Genomic DNA, 20,623 nt, shown 5'->3' with positions numbered 1-20,623 from the left:
TCTTTAGTAGAGACAGGGTTTTGCCACATTGCCCAGTCTGGTCTCAAACTTCTGAGCTTAAGCAATCTGCCCACCCCAGCCTCCCAAAGTACTGGAAATTACAGGCATGAGCCACCACATCCAGCCTGGTTATTTCTTTTTTTTCTTTTTTTTTTTTTTTGAGACGGAGTCTGGCTCTGTCGCCCAGGCTGGAGTGCAGTGGTGCAATCTCAGCTCACTGCAAGCTCCGCCTCCCGGGTTCACGCCATTCTCCTGCCTCAGCCTCCCGAGTAGCTGGGACTACAGGCGCCCGCCACCACGCCCGGCTAATTTTTTGTATTTTTAGTAGAGACGGGGTTTCACCATGTTAGCCAGGATGGTCTCGATCTCCTGACCTCGTGATCCGCCCGCCTTGGCCTCCCAAAGTGCTGGGATTACAGGCGTGAGCCACCGCGCCCGGCCCAGCCTGGTTATTTCTTTATGGTTTGTTTCTCTGCTGAGATGTCCTATATGTTCATTCATTTAAATTACGTTTTCTTTTACATCCTTAGGTATAGTTACAATAACTGCCTTAAAATCTTTGCTAATTACAATATATGAAGCATTCTGTGGTTGGTCTCTAGTGATTGTCTTTTCCTTAGAGTGTTGGTTGATCACATTTTACTGTTTCTTCTTATGTCTAGTAATTTGGGGTTGTATCCTGGACATGGTCAGTGAATGATAAATTGGAGAACCTCTGAACTCTGTTATGTTCTTCTCAAGAGTATTAATTTTTGTTGTAGTAGACCGATAACTTGGCAGAACTCAAACTCCAAACTCTACCCCCTCTATGTTGGGCAGTAGCTGAAATCTTTGTTCCATTCTTTTAGCCATGTACGGGCTTCTCAGGTTCTGCCCTGCACAGGGATAGTGCAGGAATCAGCCAGATTTTCAAGTAGATTTTATATTCACAAACTGGGGCTCCTCATCTATGGCTTTCTCCTTTCTAGAATCTTCTCCCTCACATTCCAGCTGTGGTTGCTCCACACTCTGACTCTTAATACATAACCTGTATAATTATGAGTCTGTGAGTATTAGCTACCCGGTGCAAGCCTTGCTGGAGCCCACCCTCAGGTAAAGAGTCATAAGAAATGGAAAAACTCACCCAATGCCTTTCTTTTCCTCTAAATTTGATTCCTTTCCATTTTCTGCCTACTTTGGTCCCTTCTCAATGCCTTTATTTTTTTTTTTAATGCGTTGTTCAGAGTTTATAAGTATTACTTGTGGAATGGTTGGTCTGATACATGCTACTCTCCCATTAATGGAAGTAGAACCTCATTTTTTTTTTTTTTGAGACAGTCTCACTCTTGTTGCCCAGGCTGGAGTACAATGGCGTGATCTTGGTTCACTGCAACCTCCTGGGTTCAAGCAATTCTCCCTCCTCAGCCTTCCAAGTAGCTAGGATTACATGTGCCCACCACCATGCCTGGCTAATTTTTTGTATTTTTAGTAGAGATGGGCTTTCACCATGTGGGGCCGGCTGATCTCAAACTTCTGAGCTCAAGCAATCCACCTGCCTTGGCCTCCCAATGTGCTGGGATTACAGGTGTCAGCCACCGTGCCCAGCCAGAACCTCGTTTTCTTAACCAAGAAAAATCTGCTCCGTATTTAGACATTTGTATCATATTTATATATTTAAATCAACCTGATTGCTCCAGGTTATGATGTTATGCTTTGGTTTGTTTTCGTTTTTGTTTTTAATCTTTTAGAGATAAACTTTTTGAAAGGAGGACTATGTTCCCCCTCATGTTGTGGTGTTCTTTTCTAACTTCTCCACTGAAAAAAGTAACCAGGCAACCTCTTCTCCAGAACCTCCACACTAATAGGACTTCTGCTTGTTCTGATTTACCCTTCAATTCTATTTCTGTGGATAAGTGAGTAGAAACATTATAGACTAGGGATTTTTTTTTTCCAAGGTTAAGGACATTGCTGGGAACATTTCCAAGCATCACATTCAATTATTCTGTTTTTATTGATGAGGATTTTGTCCAGCGTTTTTCTGGAGGTTTGAACAGTAAGTTTCTGAGTTAAGGGGATTTGAGTTCACATCCAGTGTCATAATCTGAAAGGAAAAAGGATTGTCGTTCTGGGACGTATGCCAGAAGGGCTGGTAAACACTGCAGAGAGACCCAAACAGGCCACACAGTCAACTCAGTCAAGAAGGCTTTATGTGCCAAACTATGCTGGCCTAGGGGAAAAGACATTAGAGTATACTACAAATGGCTTTTAAAAAACAATTTTATTAAGATATAATTTACATATCAAATTATATATTTTTAACAATGAATAATATCTGAATGAATGAATAAAGAGCTCTGTAAACAACTCTCTCAGTAACTACTCAATTGCAGATAAAGAGGGAAATGGTGCCTTCATCTCCTCCTCCCAAGTACAATGACTGGAGATGCCCTTGTACATATTCAAACTCTGTGGTGGCATACAACATGGGTGAGTTTCAAACCTAGAATGATGAGTTTAAAAATGAAAAGAATAGAGATTCAGCCCTCAAGGAACTCATTTGGAAGCTGTCCTTCATCAAGCCTTCTTGAGATGAGAAGAAATCATCTCTGCTTTTTTTCTGGTCAAGTCTATATACAGCAGATATATACAGCAGTTATTTCTTTCTCTAACTCCAGCAGCTAAATTTCAGACCTAATCATTAATTTTCTCCATTGGCTATGCCTTTTTCTTGATATCTGGTCTTAACAATAGAGCTACAAGAGACAAAGGCAGTCACACATGGTTGAATTCTCCATCATCAAACTAATTTTATTTTAGAGTTTGCAAAAGAGAGGCATTTATCACGTGGAACAGTTGAAAAGTAACAAAATAAAATCTTACCAGATTTGGCAATCTGTAAGTCACTTATTTTTTTTTCTGTTTTTGGAGGTGGAGTCTCACTCTGTCGCTCAGGCTGGAGCACAGTGGCATGATCTCAGCTCACTGCAACCTCCACCTACCAATTGAACCAATTTGGTTCAAATAATTCTCCTCCCTCAGCCTCCCAATTCTCCTGCCTCAGCCTCCCACCCTCCCAAGTAGCTGGGATTACAGGTGCCAGTCACCACACCCAGCTAATTTTTGTATTTTTAGTAGAGACGAAGTTTCACCATGTTGGCCAGGCTGGTCTTGAACTCCTAACCTCAGGTGATCCGCTCGCCTCAGCCTCCCAAAGTGCTGGGATTACAGGCATGAGCCACCATGCCCGGCTTTAAGTCACTTCCAATAATAATTATTCCTCATTATGTAGCTTAAATGTTTACTTCTCCTTAACAACTTTCCTAACCCTGTTAACCTCACTCCCTGACTCAGGCACCATTTTCTGTGCTCCCTGTGCATATTTACATTAAATTACTTATGACGTTACATGAAAAGTGCCTATTTACTTACCTCTCTTCCCCGTTAGACAATCTGCTCCTTGAGGATATGCTCTGTCTCTCACTTGACTTTGTGTCTTGGCCCTTAGGTCAGTACCTGGAATAAAATAGATACTCAACACATGCTTGTTGAATAAATAAATGAATACAAGACACAACTAATATAGGAACAATAACTAACATGTTAAGTAAACAGGCCGTGTCCACAAAAATTTCAAGGGAAAGATTTTAGAAGCAAATATGATTTGACATCTCTGAAACTGACTTTCTTTCTCTTGTAATTTGTGCTTGCAATTAAAATTTGTACCTGGACTTTTAAAAGACATTTCTGTGATAAGTCATGATGACTATGGCATTTGCCATCATTTAACAGATTAGAAATACAAGGCTTGTCCCTTAAAGGAAATCATTTTTGAACTGTGGCTTCTCATAGTAAAGAAAGATTCTACTAAAATCTTTAGAAATGTAAAAGAAAATATTTAGTCTAGTAACCCTTTCTCTAATTATTCATGATGTGCTACATAATCAACTCTATTCATTTCTCTCTCAGAATCTTGTCACTGATTAGAAAAGAGAGAGGTTGAGGCCAGGCACAGTGGCTCACACCTGTAATCCCAGCACTTTGGGAGGTGGAAGTAGAGGACTGCTTGAGCCCAGGAGTTTGAGACCAGCCTGGGCAACATAGTGAGATTCCATCTCTATTAAAAAAAATTTTTTTAAAGAGGAGTTGGAATGTATGACTGGGAACCTGTTTAACTTACTATGAGGTTAATATTGGATACTTAGTTCTGATAATTCGCTGGTCTCAGTTATTACATCTCACTTTTCCTCATAGCAGTGCCATTCCTAAGTTATGTTTTGCTTTAGACTCTGGGGAAAAATATACTTCTGATCATCTAGCAAACCTTTATCCACTGTCACCATGTCAATGTAAAACCAGTGTTAGCAGCAGGGCCGAGAAGCTGGGTTTTTAATAGTAGCGGTAGTGGTGGGGCCAATAGATACGGCCCGAAAGTAGGATTATTTTCCTTTCTGGAAAGAACTTAACCCCATCCTTTCACTTCCCAAAAGGTTTATATTTAAAAGTGAGATGCTGGTTTTTGTCCCAGAATAGTAAGCCAACCACTTCCCACTCAATTTCCAAGCAGATAATTCTGTATTACCAGCATGTTCTGTGGAGGAAATTCAGTTTCTGGGTAGAAAGGGAAGTCCTCTAAGGAAATGGGGAGGAAAGAAGTGAGATAAGAATAATTTTTCTTTTTTTTCTTTTTTCTTTTTTTTATTAAATAGGGACAGGGACTCACTATGTTGCCCAGACTGGTCTCAAACTCCTAGGCTCAGGGGATCCTCCTTCCTTGGTGTCCTAAAGTCCTGGGATTACAGGCATGAGCCACCATGCCCTGCCAAGTTTGTTTGTTTGTTTGTGACAGAGCCTCACTCTGTCACCCAGGCTGGAGTACAGTGGCACGATCTTAGCTCACTGCAACTTCCGCCTCCCAGGTTCAAGCGATTCTCCTGCCTCAGCCTCCAGAGTAGCTGGAATTACATGTGCAAGCCACCATGCCAAGCTAATTTTTGTATTTTTAGTAGAGATGGGGTTTCACTATGTTGGCCAGGCTGGTCTCAAACTCCTGACCTCAAGTGATCCACCTGCCTCACCTTCCAGAGTACTGGGATTACAGGCATGAGCCACCGCACCTGGGCCAATTTTTTTTTTTTTTTTTTGAGGAAGTGTTGATGAAAGAAACAAATGAAGTTGTAAATATTGGCAAGTAAAAAAGAAAGCAACAGGCAAGGTGCAGTGGCTCACACTTATAATCCCAGCCCTTCGGTAGGCCAAGAAGGGTGGATCACTCGAGCTCAGGAGTGTGAAACCAGCCTGGGCAACATGGCAAAACTCTATCTCTACCAAAAATACAAAAATTAGCCGGGTGTGGTGGCTCATGCCTGTAGTCCCAGCTACTTGTGGGGCTAAGGCAGGAGGATCGCTTGAACCCAGGAGGTCAAGGCTGCAGTGAGCTATGACCATGCCACAGCACTCCAGCCTAGGTGACAAAGTGAGACCCGGAGGTCCTGTCTCAAAAAAAAAAAAAAAGAAGAAGAAGAAGAAGGCAACAAAGAGAAGGAGAAGAAATTAGACGATAGGTATTATGTTACATAAACTGTTTAAAGATAAAGGAAAGACATTTTTTTCAGTTCTCCCCACCATTAGAAGATGTATAACGTAGGGATTCTATAGCAATGGTATCTAGCTCAGGTGCCAGGCCATCTTAGGTTTAAATTCTCACTCTGTTGGGAGGTCAAGGCAGGCAGTTCACTTGAGAGGAGTTTGAGAACAGCCTGGCCAACATGGTGAAACCCTGTCTCTACTGAAAATACAAAAACTGGCTAGGCGTGGTGGTGCATGGCTATAATCCCAGCTCCTAGAGAGGCTGAGGCACGAAAATCACTTGAACCCGGAAGGCACAGGTTGCAGTGAGCCGAGATCATGCCATTACCCTCCAGCCTGGGTGACAGAGACACATGGTCTCAAAGAAATAATAATAATAAATAAATAAATAAATCCTCACTCTGCCACTTGCTAGGCTTCTCAGAGCCTCAGTTTCTTCATTCGTAAATGAGGTGATAATAGTAGTTTCTACGTTGAAGTGTTTTTTTGTTTTTGTTTTTGTTTTTGTTTTTGTTTGAAATGGAGTCTCGCTCTGTTGCCCAGGCTGGAATGCAGTGGCGCAATCTCAGCTCACTGCAACCTCCGCCTCCCAAGTTCAAGAGATTCTCCTGCCTCAGCCTCTTGAGAGCTGGGACTATAGGCATGTGCCACTACGCCTGGCCAGTTTTTGTATTTTTAGTAGAGACGGGTTGCTCTTATATTAAGTTAGTAATTATAAGAAGTTATTACTTCTTATAATTATAGAATTATAGTAAGTTAATTAACTCTCATAGTAAGTTAGTAGAGACCAGTAGAGACTGGTGTTTTTATTTTTTTTAATTGTTTTTATTTATTTTATTTATTTTGTATTTATTTATTTATTTATTTATTTATTTATTTATTTATTTTTGGGATGGAGTCTCCCTCTGTCGTCCAGACTGGAGTGCATGTTGGCCAGGCTGGTCTTGAACTCCTGACCTCAGGTGATCCACCCACCTCGGCCTCCCAAAGTGCTGGGATTACAGGCATCAGCCACCGCGCCTGGCCTGAAGTGTTGTTTTAAAGATTAAATGAGATAATTTACATGATGATATTTGCATAGTATTCAACAAATATTGGCCATTATTATTGTTTTTAGGTATTCTGCCATGTGGTCCTTAAACATTGATAGTCCCCTTTTTATTTCATTTCCTTGGAAGTGAAAAGATTGTAAAGGAAGAGGCACAAATCCATGAACTGAAGTTTCTCGAGAGTAAGGACCGTATCCAATTTATTATTGTATTTCCACTACCTAGCATAGTGCTTAGCAGACAGTAAATATTTGTTAAGGAAATAGAAGAACCACTAATATAAAACATAACTTTGATTATAAGTGTTATGGTTGAATTGTGTCCCGTCAAATTCCCATGTTGAAGTTCTTGCCCCCAGTACTTCAGAATGTGACCTTGTTTGGAAATAGGGTTATTGATATAATTAAGGTAAGGTCATGCTAGAATGGGATGGGCCCCTAATCTAATATGACTGGTGTTTTTATTTATTTTATTTATTTTGTATTTATTTATTTATTTATTTTTGGGATGGAGTCTCCCTCTGTCGTCCAGGTTGGAGTGCAGTGGCACTATCTCAGCTCACCACAACCTCCACCTCAGGGGTTCAAGCAATTCTCCTGCCTCAGCCTCCTAAGTAGCTGGGATTACAGGCATGTGCTGCCACACCTGGCTAATTTTGTGTTTTTGGTAGAGACAGGGTTTTGCCATGTTGGTCAGGCTGGTCTCGAACTCCCGACCTCAAGTGATCCACCCGCCTCGGCCTCCCAAAATGTTGGAATTACAGGTGTGAGCCACCGCCCCTGGCCTGCTGTTTTTATTAAAAGGGGAAATTTGGGGACAAACACGCACACTAGGGAGAACGCCACATGAAGATGGAAGCAGAAGGTAATGCATTTGCAAGCCAAGAAGTGGGAAAGATTGTCAACAAAGCACAAGGAGCTAAGGGAGAGGCATGAAGCAAATTCTTTCTCACAGTTCTCAGAAAACAAACCCTGTCAATACCTTGATCTTGAACTTCTAGCCTCCAGAACTATGAGACAAACTATTTCTGTCGTTTAAGCCACCCAGTTTGTGATACTTTGTTATGGCAACCCTACCAAACTAAGACAACAAGTCAGTACTATCATCATCTTCATATGCTGTGATTTTGACTGGTTTAAATCTAGTCTGAAAGAGAAGATTTTGTCTGTATTATTTTATATAGGCAGGCATTATTCAAACCAAACAAAAGCAAGCACAAAGCGAAAGCTTTTTGGTTAGGCACAATTCTAAAAAGATATCTAAGTAAGGGTTTTGGGGACCAGCATCATATTACTAAGTTCTGTGCCAGGAACATGCTTAATTCCTGACATAAATGCTAAATTGGTTGATACAGTAAGCAGACTGAGAACAACAACAGAACAGTTTTCATTGTTTAATTTTACTCAAGTCAAAATTCTGTAACCACCTTTAATACTATTACAAAAACATTGTAAAAGGTTTACAGGGCAGCTAACACAAGTAAACAAAGCTTCTGATTATGGCAGTATTTCCTTTTAATTCTTAAGAATAACAGACTATAAATGTAACAATAAACTATAAAGGGCCGGGCACGGTGGTTCACGCCTGTAATCCCAGCACTTTGGGAGGCCGAGGTGGGTGGATCACCTGAGATCAGGAGTTCGAGATCAGCTTGGCCAACATGGTGAAACCCCATCTCTACTAAAAATACAAAAATTAGTCGGGCATGGTGGCGGGCGCCTGTAGTACAGCTGCTCGGGAGGCTGAGGCAGGAGAATCACTTGAACCCAGGAGGCAGAGGTTTCAGTGAGCCGAGATGGAGCCACTGCACTCCAGCCTGGATGACAGAGCCAGACTCCGTCTCAAAAAAAAAAAAACTATAAAGAACAGTCCAACTTCTTTGACTTAATCCTTTTGTTGCATTGAATCGCATTTGAATTAAGCAGATGCTTGGGTAGAGCATTATATAGATTTGACATTGATATGAAATTAGAAAAGTTAAAGTATTTTCATGAATATTCTAACTTCAAGGGGCATAATGCCGAAGAGTGCCCAGCAAGTGGTTATCTATAGGAGACAGTCAATAGGTACTGAATGAATGCACGAAAAAAATGAATGGATTAAGAGAGCAGATTACTTTAGAAAAAATTGTGTTACCTAGGAGTAATTAACAGGAATTTCTGTGGAGTAATAATTGTCCTGGAATCATGTTTGTTATTTCCATCCTTTTTAGGGAAAACTAGAGGACTCAAAGAGACAGCCAGTCAGAAAGAACATAAGAAAGTTAAGAGAACATCTGGATAGAGATGCATTATTAAATTCAGCACTAATTCTATAGAGTCTATCATTGAAAAATCATCAAACTGTTCATGCTAGAAAGGTAGAATATTCCAGCCCAATGCAGCCGATAGACTGCTGAAACAAACACGGTAACACAGTGTGGCTTCCTTAATATCTAAGAGACCTGCAGAGCTAGTTAGACAGTAAGTTTCTGAGATTTAAAACAAGTCTTACCATGAATAGAAACTCATAATGAAATGATGGATTTCCGTGTTGTAGAACTCTTTAGCATCAGAAAAAGATTCAAAGTTTCTGAGAAGATTCACTTTGCAAATATTTTAGCACAATTACTCATTATATTAGCATTCTTGTCTATCATAGAAAAAAAACGTGTTATTTAAAACCCAGAATGACTACAGCTGCTTCATTCTTCTAAGGTGGAGTGGCTGAATTCTATCAATGGGAAAATTCCTCTCTACGTTGTTTCTTTCCATTTGCAGAGGCAGGTAGAAGAAGAAGAAAACAGAGATTGAAATTTCAAAGTTTGGTTTTTTGTTTGTTTGTTTGTTTTGAGACAGAGTCTCACTGTGTCATCCAGGCTGGAGTGCCGTGGCGCAATCTCAGTTCACCGCAGCCTCTGCCTCCCATGTTCAAGCAATTCTCGTGCCTCGATCTCCCGAGTAGCTGGGATTACAGGCGTGCGCCACCACACCTGGCTAATTTTTGTATTTTTAATAGACATGAGGTTTCACGATGTTGGTCAAGCTGGTCTCAAACTCCTGGCCTCAAATGATCTGCCTACCTTGGCCTTCCAAAGTGCTGGGATTACAGGCGTTAGCCACTGTGCCGGGTCTAAATTTCAAAGTTTCTGCCAATAATTCTGTGCCCCAGAAAAGTAAGACCCAAAGTAGATGGCCTCTAATTTAGCAGAGCATGTGATGAGTTTATTTGTTTGTTTGTTTGTTTTTGAGACTGAGTCTCACTCTGTCACCCAGGCTGGAGTGCAGTGGCGCGATCTCGGCTCCACCTCCGGGGTTCACGCCATTCTCCTGCGTCAGCCTCTCGAGTAGCTGGGACTACAGGCGCCCACCACCACGCCGGGCTAATTTTTTGAATTTTTTAGTAGAGACGGGTTTCACCGTGTTAGCCTGGATGGTCTCAATCTTCTGACCTCGTGATCCGCCTGCCTCGGCCCTCCCAAAGTTCTGGGATTACAGGTGTGAGCCACCGCGCCCGGCTCATGTGATGAGTTTTGATATGCAAAAGTAAACCAGAGTCCCTAAGTAGGTGGAAAACTAAATTAATTAGAAAATTAAGCTGTGGGAATTGTGATGAAGTGCTTTTTCCTGAAGATATTAGCCTGGAGAATGAAACCAGAGATTGCTGACCATGGAAGGTGACCAGTAAAAAATTCCAGTAGATGGAATTGCTGAGGATGTCAAAAACAAGAATATCTAATGATTCATTTTAAGATGTTTCACCAGAGTAATATAAAATCTATTCCCTCAGTCTGAATCTTCAATAAAATTTAACACACACAAAGTTTAGTGTGTATTATGGGAGTGGATTTTTTTTAAATAAATTGAGATAAAGAAGTCATGTTCCACAGCTGGATCTGCACAGTGTTCAAGAGTTCTGTATCAGGAAGTTGGATTTGGAGAAAGTCATTCTGAGGAAATTCAAAGAAATATCGAGAGGATATTAGATCTTCCGCCAACTGTGAGATGAGGGTTAACTCAGTTTTTGGTATGTTCAAGGGCAGAATCTATCAATTAAGATGACTTTGGTTGCAAGTAACAGAAAACCTTAATTCAACTTGACTTAAATAATAAGAGAGTTTAATATCTACATAACAGGAAGTATGGAGGAAGGGCAGGAAATATGGATGAAGGGTTGATTGACATCAAGGACGCAGATTCTTTCAATATGTTCCTCTGACATTTCCAGCTGAGAGCAAAGTGGCTATAGCTGTGCCTGTCAACACATCCACATAGAACATCCAGAGGAAGGAAAGAGGCCATTTATTAACATCTCCTTTTGAAAAATGTGGAAACCTTTTCAAGAAGCAACTCAACAGAGTTTCTTACACATCTAATTGGCCAGAGCTATATCACATGCCTGCCATTAAACCATTCTTTTGGCAAGAGGGATTGCTCCTATTCTGAAACACCTTAATTGTCTTAGACCAATCGGGATTTACTTCTTAGTGTCACCTTTACCTGAGTCACAAGAGGGATAAGTCGATACCTAATAAAATCAGGGTTTTAGGTATGTAGTGTGACCTCCACTGATATTTGAGTCTCAAGGAAAACAATACATTGCAGAATGATTGTGTTAATATATATGTGAAATATTGTGTATTTATCTTAGAGGAGTTTGGGAAACCATTTATGTAAACTACTTGGATTGGACAACTTGAAATAATATTAAGGCTACTTTGATTAGTAGTTATATAGTCATAAATAATGGTTTCAGTGGTTTTTTCAACAGAAAACTTCTTTCTTTATATGAAAATAAGAGAAACAGAGCCTCAAAGTTGATTTTTCCCTAGTATAAAGGAGTTAGAACACATTTAAAATGTGTTCAGTTTAAGGTATCACATTTTATGAAAACTGACAAAACTAGAATGTGTCACAGAAATCATATACTATGAGGATTAGAAAAATAAGCTGGAAATGTTTAACTTGGGAAAAAAGTGTTTGAAAGAATATAACAGAATCTTCATTTGTTTGAAGAGTTGGTGTGTGAAATAGAATATAGACTTATTCTGAGTAGTTCCAAAGGTTAGAAGAAGAACAAATGTCTGGAAATTACAGTGAGATATTCTTCAGTTCAAAATAACATAGACCTATCTAAAATAATTAAAGCTGCCCCTGAGCTTTCTCATAAAATATTGATTCCCCCATTGGAAATTTCCAAGAAGACCGTATATGACCATCTAGCAGCAATGTTGTTGAGAGATTCTTGCTTTGGGTGGGAAACCAGACCAGGTCAAAGTGACTTTGTAACCACGGTCTGCAACCTACTATGAGGTAGGTTGTGGTTAACCTAATGAGCTGTGATGGTTAATTTTATGTGTCATCTTGGCTGAGCCATAAAGTGCCCAAATAGTTGGTTAATTATTATTCTGGGTGTATCTGTGAGGTTGGTGCTGGATGACATTAACATTTGAATCAGAAGATTGAATAAAGCAAGTTGTCCTATCTACTATGGGTAGCCCTTGTCCAAACAGTTGAAGGCCTGAATAGAACAGAAGTCTGACCCTCCCTCAAGTAAGAGGGAACTCCTGTCTGACTGCTTTGAACTGGGACATTAATCTTTCCCTCTTCCAGTCTTGAATTGAAACACTGGCTGTTTTGGGGTCTTGAGCCAGCTGTTTTTCAGACTGGAACTTACACCATCAGCTCTCCTGGTTCTCAGGCTCTCAGGCTCAGACAAACTATACATTGGCTCTCCTGGGTCTCCAGCTCATTGCCTGCAGATCTCGGGACTTCTCAGCCTCAATTATTGCGTGAGCCAATGTTTTTTTCTCTCTCTCTCTGTTGGTTCTGTTTCTCTGCAGAACCCTATGACATGGGCTGAGAACTTCTCCGAAAGCAAGTTCTTTCTTCAGTTCTTATAGGTAAACCGAGTATGTTCTCTAGATTATCATTTTTACTTCCTGCTGGGCTTTGAGAATGACTAGAATTATGGTTCTACTTCAATTTTTATTGTTTCATTCATCATCAGAGTTCTTTTGTTTTGTTTTGGTTTTGTTTTGTTTAGAAACACAGAGTTCTTTTTACTAGAAAATTGAAACAGGTAAGCTACAAAGTCTTTTGCCCTACCCCCAAGAATCATGGTAAACAATTTTTTTTTTTTTTAGAAATTCTCTCCAGAAAACCACTTCAAAAGTCTCCTACAACTTTAAAATCTCATTATTACATTTACTTATTGCTTCCAATTGTTTTTCTTCCTTTGTGACTTCTAGCTGTATTTTTTGTGCTCAAAAAAAATAAAAAAGCTTAAGCACAAACAGTCAGAAGTAGAATAGAAGGAACAGAGTTACAGATTGTATTTTTAAACAACAATAAAATGGTTATTTTTAATAACCATTTCAAAAATACAGAGACATTTTGGATTTTGACTTCAAGTTTCATTTAATAAAATTTAGCAAATAGAAGAATGCTAGTGTATTAAACACCTACGTGTAGTTAAATTGTTAGTTTAACATTGAGAAACCTCATGTACATTCAAAAGGAACAGATAATTCCAATCTCATTCTCTTTGACAGTGATTAGTTTGTGGCTCATAGCAAGAACAAAGGAGAAAATGAAACTATTATTCTGTGCTGTATAAATCTACTCCACCCTGATGACTTCTGCTGAGCATGGAGGTGGAACCGGGTGAATGGTGGTACACAGATAACATTCCAGTTGCTATATTTGTGCACACACAAAAGGGTGTGCCCACAATTCTCTATCTAGGTTTAAGGGCAAATTAGAAGATTCCAGACTTAATACCAAAAAAGCACTAAAAAAAATCAAAATCCAAGATAGCATTATGCAGTACTTATGAGATGCCATACAGAATGAACTATTGAATAAGTTAAAATCCAAATTTCATCAAATTGTATAACTGCAGAATATAATCATTTTGTAAACTGTATTGAGCTTTAAAAATATATACTTTCTTGTTTCAGGGTGATTTGCATAGCGTTGCCTACTGTCATTATTTTGAGTCTTTCAGGAGAAAAATAAAATTTTTATTCCTTTCTAAAATGTTGGTCTTTATACCAGTGCAAATTGACTCTAGTGGTTTGCTTGCTATCAACAATTACGTGACATATCCAAGTTCTTCTCAGCCTCATACTCTATGAAAATGTCAAGTATTCGCTACATCATGGGCTATACTGTCTTCAGTGCTTTTCTGTTATCTTCTTCATCTCCAAATTATGAGGTTTACTTAATGTCATAATTTTTCCCTTCTTTGGGATTGTCAGGATCCTCTCCTTTGTTCACTGTGGTCGATAGAATAATGTCTGTTGACCTCCCCAATGTTGTCTATGTCCTACTCCCTGGAACCTGAGACTATGTTAGATTATATAGGAAAGGAATGAATGTTGCAAATGGAATTAAGGTTGATAATCAGCTGGCTTTAAAATAGGAAGTTATCCTGGATTATCCTATAGTCACAAGAACCCTTAAAAGCGGAAGAGGGAATTGGAGAACCAGAGAAACTGCAGCATGGGAAGGGCTTGGCCTGGTATTGCTGGATTTGAAAGTGAAGGAAGGAGGCCATGAGCCAAGGAAATCAGGCAGCCTCTAGGTTACACCCTGCTCACACTGATCTGAGCCCAGTAAGATCCATGTTGGACTTTTGAATTCAATAAAGAACTCTAAGATAATACACTTTTTGTTGTTTTAAGCCATTAAGTTTGTGGTAATTGATCACAGCAGCAATAGAAAACTAATATATTTGGGTTTTGTTGTTATTGTTTGTTTGTTTTTTAAGATGTAGTCTCGCCCTGTTTCCCAGGCTGGAGTGCAATGGCACGATCTTGGCTCACTGCCACCTCTGCCTCCCAGGTTCAAGCAATTCTCCTGCCTCAGCCTCCTGAGTAGCTGGGACTACAGGCGTGTGCCACCACGCCTGGCTAATTTTTGTATTTTTAGTAGAGACGGGGTTTTACCATGTTCACCAGGCCGGTCCCAAACTCCTGACCTTATGTGATCCACCTGCCTTGGCCTCCCAAAGTGTTGGGATTACAGGAGTGAGCCAGGGCGCCTGGCCGTAATATATTTGTTTTGTTTTTGGCCTTTCCTCTGCACTGATTCCTTTTCTGTTGAAATCCTTAATAGCCTTCAGGCCAAATCCAAGGATCATAGAACATGTTCACCCTCCCTTGACTCCTTTATTTCTGTCAAAAAAATTAATTAAGGAAACTACTGAATAACCCTGAAATCAACAAAGGTGCCGTTGTTATAAAGGTATAAAGGTATGCAACTTTTAAAAATTGACTTAGAAACAAGGACATAAGTGAAATGCCATTTGCCTATAGTTCTAAAGCCTTTCAATAATTTATTTAACACCTATAAAATATTCAGCACAGCACCCTAGGGAAGTTAAAAATTGGGACAATACACATGGCAAAGTTCTTGGGAATACACAGAAGGCACCTGTGTTGATCAAGTGACTGCTGACAAGAGAAGACGTAGGGATTGAGAGAGACAGGAAGTGAAGAGCAGATGGAGTAGGAGATAGAGAAAGTTTAAGGGATGATTTCTGGGAAAGAAGAAAAAGAAAAGGGTAGAAAACAAAGAGAGGAAGAGAATGTGGCAAAGATAAGATCTCTCAGGAGATCTGCTCTCTTGACCATAATAAGCACCCAACAAGTATTTACAGAATGTCTGATTTGAGGGACTCTGATTTCTTCCAAGAGGAAAGACAGGAAATAAGCTAATTCTATTCAACATACGTTTTAGACATGATTACAGTCTAAACAAAATTTTACATTTTCTAGGATTTCATTCTATATTACAGAAGTTTATTAATTATGTATGAATTCTCAGTAACTACTGATAAGGGATCCACCAATGCTTTCCTTCAGAAAGCATTCAGATATGGAGTGTAAACAAATACTTTTAATTACTCCTTCACTCATTACATAAAAGACTTTGGGCTTCTAACTGAAGAAGTTATATAATTAAAACAACCAATACTCATTCTGAGTATTACTTGATTGTCAGAAATACTGAGTCAGGGTTCATTTTATACCAAAGTCAAGCCTGACATGAGCTTAATGATTAAGTCAGATTTAAAAATCCTTCCCATCACTGCAGAACATAAAGACAATTTCAGTCCAACATGTCAGAAATCTCACTTTCAGAAAAGTTGTCACCTTTTCTTTGCACTCCAGCCCGCCAGCCCCTTTAATGTGCTATCCAAGAAAGCAGTGAGGAAGAATCACAGGATAATTGTGCTGTAGACGGGAAGAATAACCAGGCCAGAGATCAGGAGGACTGGAGGCCCCCAGGGGAAGAACTGCAGGAAAAGGGAGACCCCACAGATAATATGATGAAATATTTGGAAAGCATTAGGAACATCTGGATAGAAAATTAGATAAGTGAAACAATAAGGCAGATACCAAAGCCAAACATAAATCTTTAAAAGGAAATGCAGTCATACTTCTCTATTAAGCTGTGCAGTGAATCATATTTACATCACCATCATGTGGGAACACTGGTTATTATTTTATCAGAAAGTAATGATGTTATCAAATTGGGAGAATGGGGAAAGTTGGGGGGTTGTAACAGAGACAAATCTTCGTTATAAGTTTATCAGAAAATGATGATGTTATCGAATTGGGAGAATGGGGAAAGTTGTGGGGGCAGTGATAACAGAGCCAAATCTCTGTCTATCCAATTGTCTATCAAAACAGGAACTCAACGGATTGGAGCCTACTGGGCTTGAGAGCCCCGCTGAGGAGTCCGGAGGTTGAGACGCAGCTACGGCCGCGTCCCCTCCCAGTCCCCGGCCACATGGCGAGTGGGGCGACACCGAAGCAGCCCACGGAGCTCGAGGCGACGCTGCTGAGCCTGGTTCCCCAAAGCGGCCGCGCCACTCCCCGCTTCTCCGCCCGGCTCCGGGCCCCAGGCCCTGGGACGCCGAGCCACCGCCGCCGTTTCAGACGCAAACCCCACCGCGACCCTGCAGCAGCCTGCCCCGCCTGGCAGCCAGAGGCACCTTCCAACTCCGAAACACATTTTTCAACATATAATAGAATCATTATCAGAGGTGGACACATTTAGAAGTTGTTCTTAATCAGAGGGCAGCTTGTGCTTAGGAAAGCCAGCCTCAGTCCTCAGCACCCAGCACCCAGTGCTGCAGGTTTCTCCTGGGTGAAGATGGACCAGCCCACCTTGGCCCTCCGGCAAGCTAGAACAATATGTACACGTCTCTCAAACTATGAAGAGAAGATTTGGGAGGAGTATGAGCAAATCCTCAATACCAAACTAGCAGAGCAATACGAGTCGTTTGTGAAATTCACACATGATCAGATTATGCGACCATGTGGGACAAGCCCAACAAACTATGTGTCTTGAAGCTTTTTGTTGCAGATCTCAGTACCAGGTTTGACCTCAAGGTATGGTTGCTATACATTTTTTGCAACTGTTTGATATCACATTTCAGCTCCAACTTTGCATCCTGAGAACATTCCAACTTTTCTGCAGGTCCATTTTATACGACTTGAAAGACCTTAAAACTTTCTGGTTGCCACAGGTATATCTTTCTTTTCTGTTCATCCAGTAAATAGTCATACCCTACTGTGACAGATTTTTCCAAACAAAAATACCTGGAGCAGCAGTGTAGCAAAATATGCCTTCAGTGGCACTCAACAAATGGAGTTTCCCGAAGCACAGTTCTGTAAGAAGTGTGTGTGAGAGTGTGTATGTGTCTGTACATGTACTTTAGATTATGGTTTGTATTGTGCAAATTTTTTTGATCTTGGGGATTCTGGCTGTGTATTTGATGCAGAAAATTATGGTTAAAAACGTACGGTCTACAGAAGATACTTAATGCTTTGTGACTATATAAATTATAACAGTGGATTGTTTTATGTGTAGGTATTATTGTTAAATATGGGGACTGTTCACCAGGCACAAAATAGGAATCATAAATTAGGATGCAGGCTGGGTATGGTGGCTCATGCCTGTAACCCCAGCACTTTGGGAGGAGGCCGAGCTGGGCGGATCGCTTGAGGAGAGTTCGTGATCAGCCTGGCCAACGTGGAGAAACCCTGTCCCTACTAAAAATACAAAAATTAGGTGGACATGGTGGCGAGCACCTGTAATCCCAGCTTCTTGGGAGGCTGAGGCAGGAGAATCACTTGAACCGGGAGGCAGAGGTTGCAGTGAGCCCAGATTGTGCCACTGCACTCTAGCCTCGGTGACAGAGTAAGATTCCATCTCAAAGAAAAAAAAAAAAAAGTGAAGATGGCCATTGGCTGTGGTTATGACAATACAGTGAAAGTCTGTTGTCTTAGATATACAAATACATAGTGAGAAATTAGAAGAAACTGGAGACTGGCCTTTGACACATGGACTCTGCCTAGCTGTGTTAGAAAAATATTTAACTCCAAGCCTTAAAATTCCCAAATGGAGTTGGTGCTTACCTCATTCACACAATCCAAGAGTTCACTGGGTCCTGAACCTCTAAAGGGAAAAGGTCTCCCCTGGAGCAGGAGCATCAGAGTTTGCTCGGGGGCATAAGGTAGGTGAGTGCGGGGCCGAGGCAGGCTTCCCTGGCACTGCTAGTTGCAGGAGCACTTTATCTTTGTATCAGTTATTAAAAACAAAATTTGAATCCTTTGGCCAGGTTCCCCCAAATTATTTTGAGGTAGCCATGTTTAAGTGCTTGAGCTTTTGTGTTGGCAAACCCCTGCCCAAGGTTGCTAATAGGGTATTCTGCCCCTTGTTTCCACAGCTGAGGCACAGAAAGTAGCCTCTTTTGTGAGGAGTTGGGAGTTAAGTATACATTTATTTTTTTACCATGATTTGTTCAGGACCACATTTTACAAGATACCTTGTTTCCTTTATTATTGTTTCTGGAAAGTCCTATTCATATTATTTTATTTGAATATAGGATATAGTTTTTTTAAATGAGGGCTTATTTTGAAAAATTCTGAGCTTAATTCAAATTTATGCCAATACCTTCCCAAATAAGGTAATAGTCAAAGACAGATGTTCTGATCAAATGGCTTAGAGATAGTCCTGGAATATTCATATTCAAAGATTCCTTATTAATGAATGTCTTTAACTTAAATCTACCCAATAATTGCAACATGGTTCTTTGTACATTTTCATTATATGGTGTTAACAAGCTTCACTGCAAACAAATTACTTAAGTTATTTGTTTACCTTGTCTTCTTAAAAAAACAGAAAGTCAGCATATGATGTCTAAAATTGATAAAATAGGCTGGGTGCCACTGTGCATGCCTGCAGTCCCAGCGCTGTGGGAGGCCAAGGCAGGTGGATTGCTTGAACCCAGGAGTTTGAGACCAATCTGGGCAACATGGCTAAACTTCCTCTCTACAAAAAGTACAAAAAATTAGCCAGATGTGGCGGTGTGTGCCCGTAGTTCCAGGTACTTGGAAGGCTAGGATGGGAGGACTGCTTGAGTCCAGGTTGTGGAGGTTGCAGTGAGCCAAGATCACACCACTGTGCCCCATCCTGGGCAACGGAGTGAGACCGTCTCAAAAATAAAATAAAACTGGTAAAATAAGAAATGACCATGTAAGCCTATTATTGAGAACGATGAAGATAAATACTAGAAGAAACAGATACAAAAGCTAAAAATACTTGCCTTGGAGAGAGGGATTTTTCAATATTATTTGATTTTTTAATTTATGTGTATCAATTTGATAATAATTATTTATTACTATAGGCTGAACAATGAATACCCTCAGCTAAAGATGTTTATGTCCTAAGCCCCAGAGCCTGTGAATATATTACTTTAAAGGCAAAAGGATTTGCCACATGTGATTAAGTTACGGATTTTGAGATGGGGAAATTCTCTTGGATCATTTGGTAAACCCAGTGTAATCACAAGAGACCTTCTATGAGGGAGGCAGGACAGTCAGAGTTGGAAAGGAGATATGATGATGGAAGCAGAAGACGGAGTGATGAGACTGCCGGCTTTGGAGATGGAAGAGGGCCACAAGTCGAGGACTGAGCAGCCTCTAGAAACTGGAAGAAGCAAAGAATAGTATTCTCCCCTAGAGCAGTCGTCCCCAACCTTTTTGGCATCAGGAACTGGTTTTTTGGAAGAAAATTTTTCCATGGACAGGTGGCTAGCGGGGATAGTTTTCGGATGAAACTGTTCCACCTTAGATCATCAGGCATTAGTTAGATTCTCACAAGGAGTACACAACTTAGATCCCTCGCATGCCCAGTTCACAATAGGGTTTTGCTCCTATGAGAATCTAATGCCATTGCTAAAGTGATGGAAGGTGGAGCTCAGGTGGTAATACTGGCTAGCCCGGCGCTCACCTCCTGCTGTACCACCTGGTTCCTAACAAGCCATAGACTTGTACAAGTTCCTGGCCCGGGGGTTGGGGACCCCTGCCCTAGAGCCTTCAGAAGGAACACAGTCCTGCCAATCCATTTTAGACTTTGGCCTCTAGAGCTGTAAAATAAAACTTTTTTTTGTTAGTTTTAAACCACTAAATTCGCATTAATTTGCTATAGCAGCAATAGGTGACATAAATTTACTTAGAAAATAAAACCACCAGTTGTAGAATGTTAAATAAGAAAAATAAAACATGGTAAGACATGAATTATAGAAAACATGCCATCTGCTGACAGAGTAATTCAAAATGAAGGAATAATCTAAATCAGAAAGGGATGACAATTTCAATATATTTATCATGGTTTTGTGAATACTCACTATGCATTAGGACAAAGTTTTGTAACTTAAAGCTAGTCTTCTATGAGTCAATGCGTAGCTACATTCTAATGTTATTTACCACATGTACTTTTTCTTATTCCCACCTCCCTTTTTTTCTTTCCCATTCCTCAGTGTATCATCTCTCTTCCTGTCACCGATACTCGGTTGGGGTAGCCACCTGGCTCGCGTTACAATGATTCTGTCATATCCTGGAATTGTCTCTGTATCAGTCAGAGCTCTCCAGACACAGATACATAGATGTATCTATAGCTGTCTAGATTTATTTTAATGAATTGGTTCACATAATTGTGGAGACTGGCAAA

The 20,623-nt window shown here is 40.4% G+C and overlaps 1 pseudogene; it reads left to right on the top strand.

Annotated features, from left to right (window-relative positions):
• LOC129523854 (akirin-1-like) overlaps positions 1–19,199 on the top strand; it is a 51,148-nt pseudogene extending 31,949 nt beyond the window's left edge.
• The last annotated feature ends 1,424 nt before the right edge of the window (positions 19,200–20,623 follow it).

Source organism: Gorilla gorilla, chromosome 6 (genome assembly GCF_029281585.2).
Source record: "Gorilla gorilla gorilla isolate KB3781 chromosome 6, NHGRI_mGorGor1-v2.1_pri, whole genome shotgun sequence".
NCBI classification, from domain to species: domain Eukaryota; kingdom Metazoa; phylum Chordata; class Mammalia; order Primates; family Hominidae; genus Gorilla; species Gorilla gorilla.
This window is presented reverse-complemented; position numbering and strand designations above follow the sequence as displayed.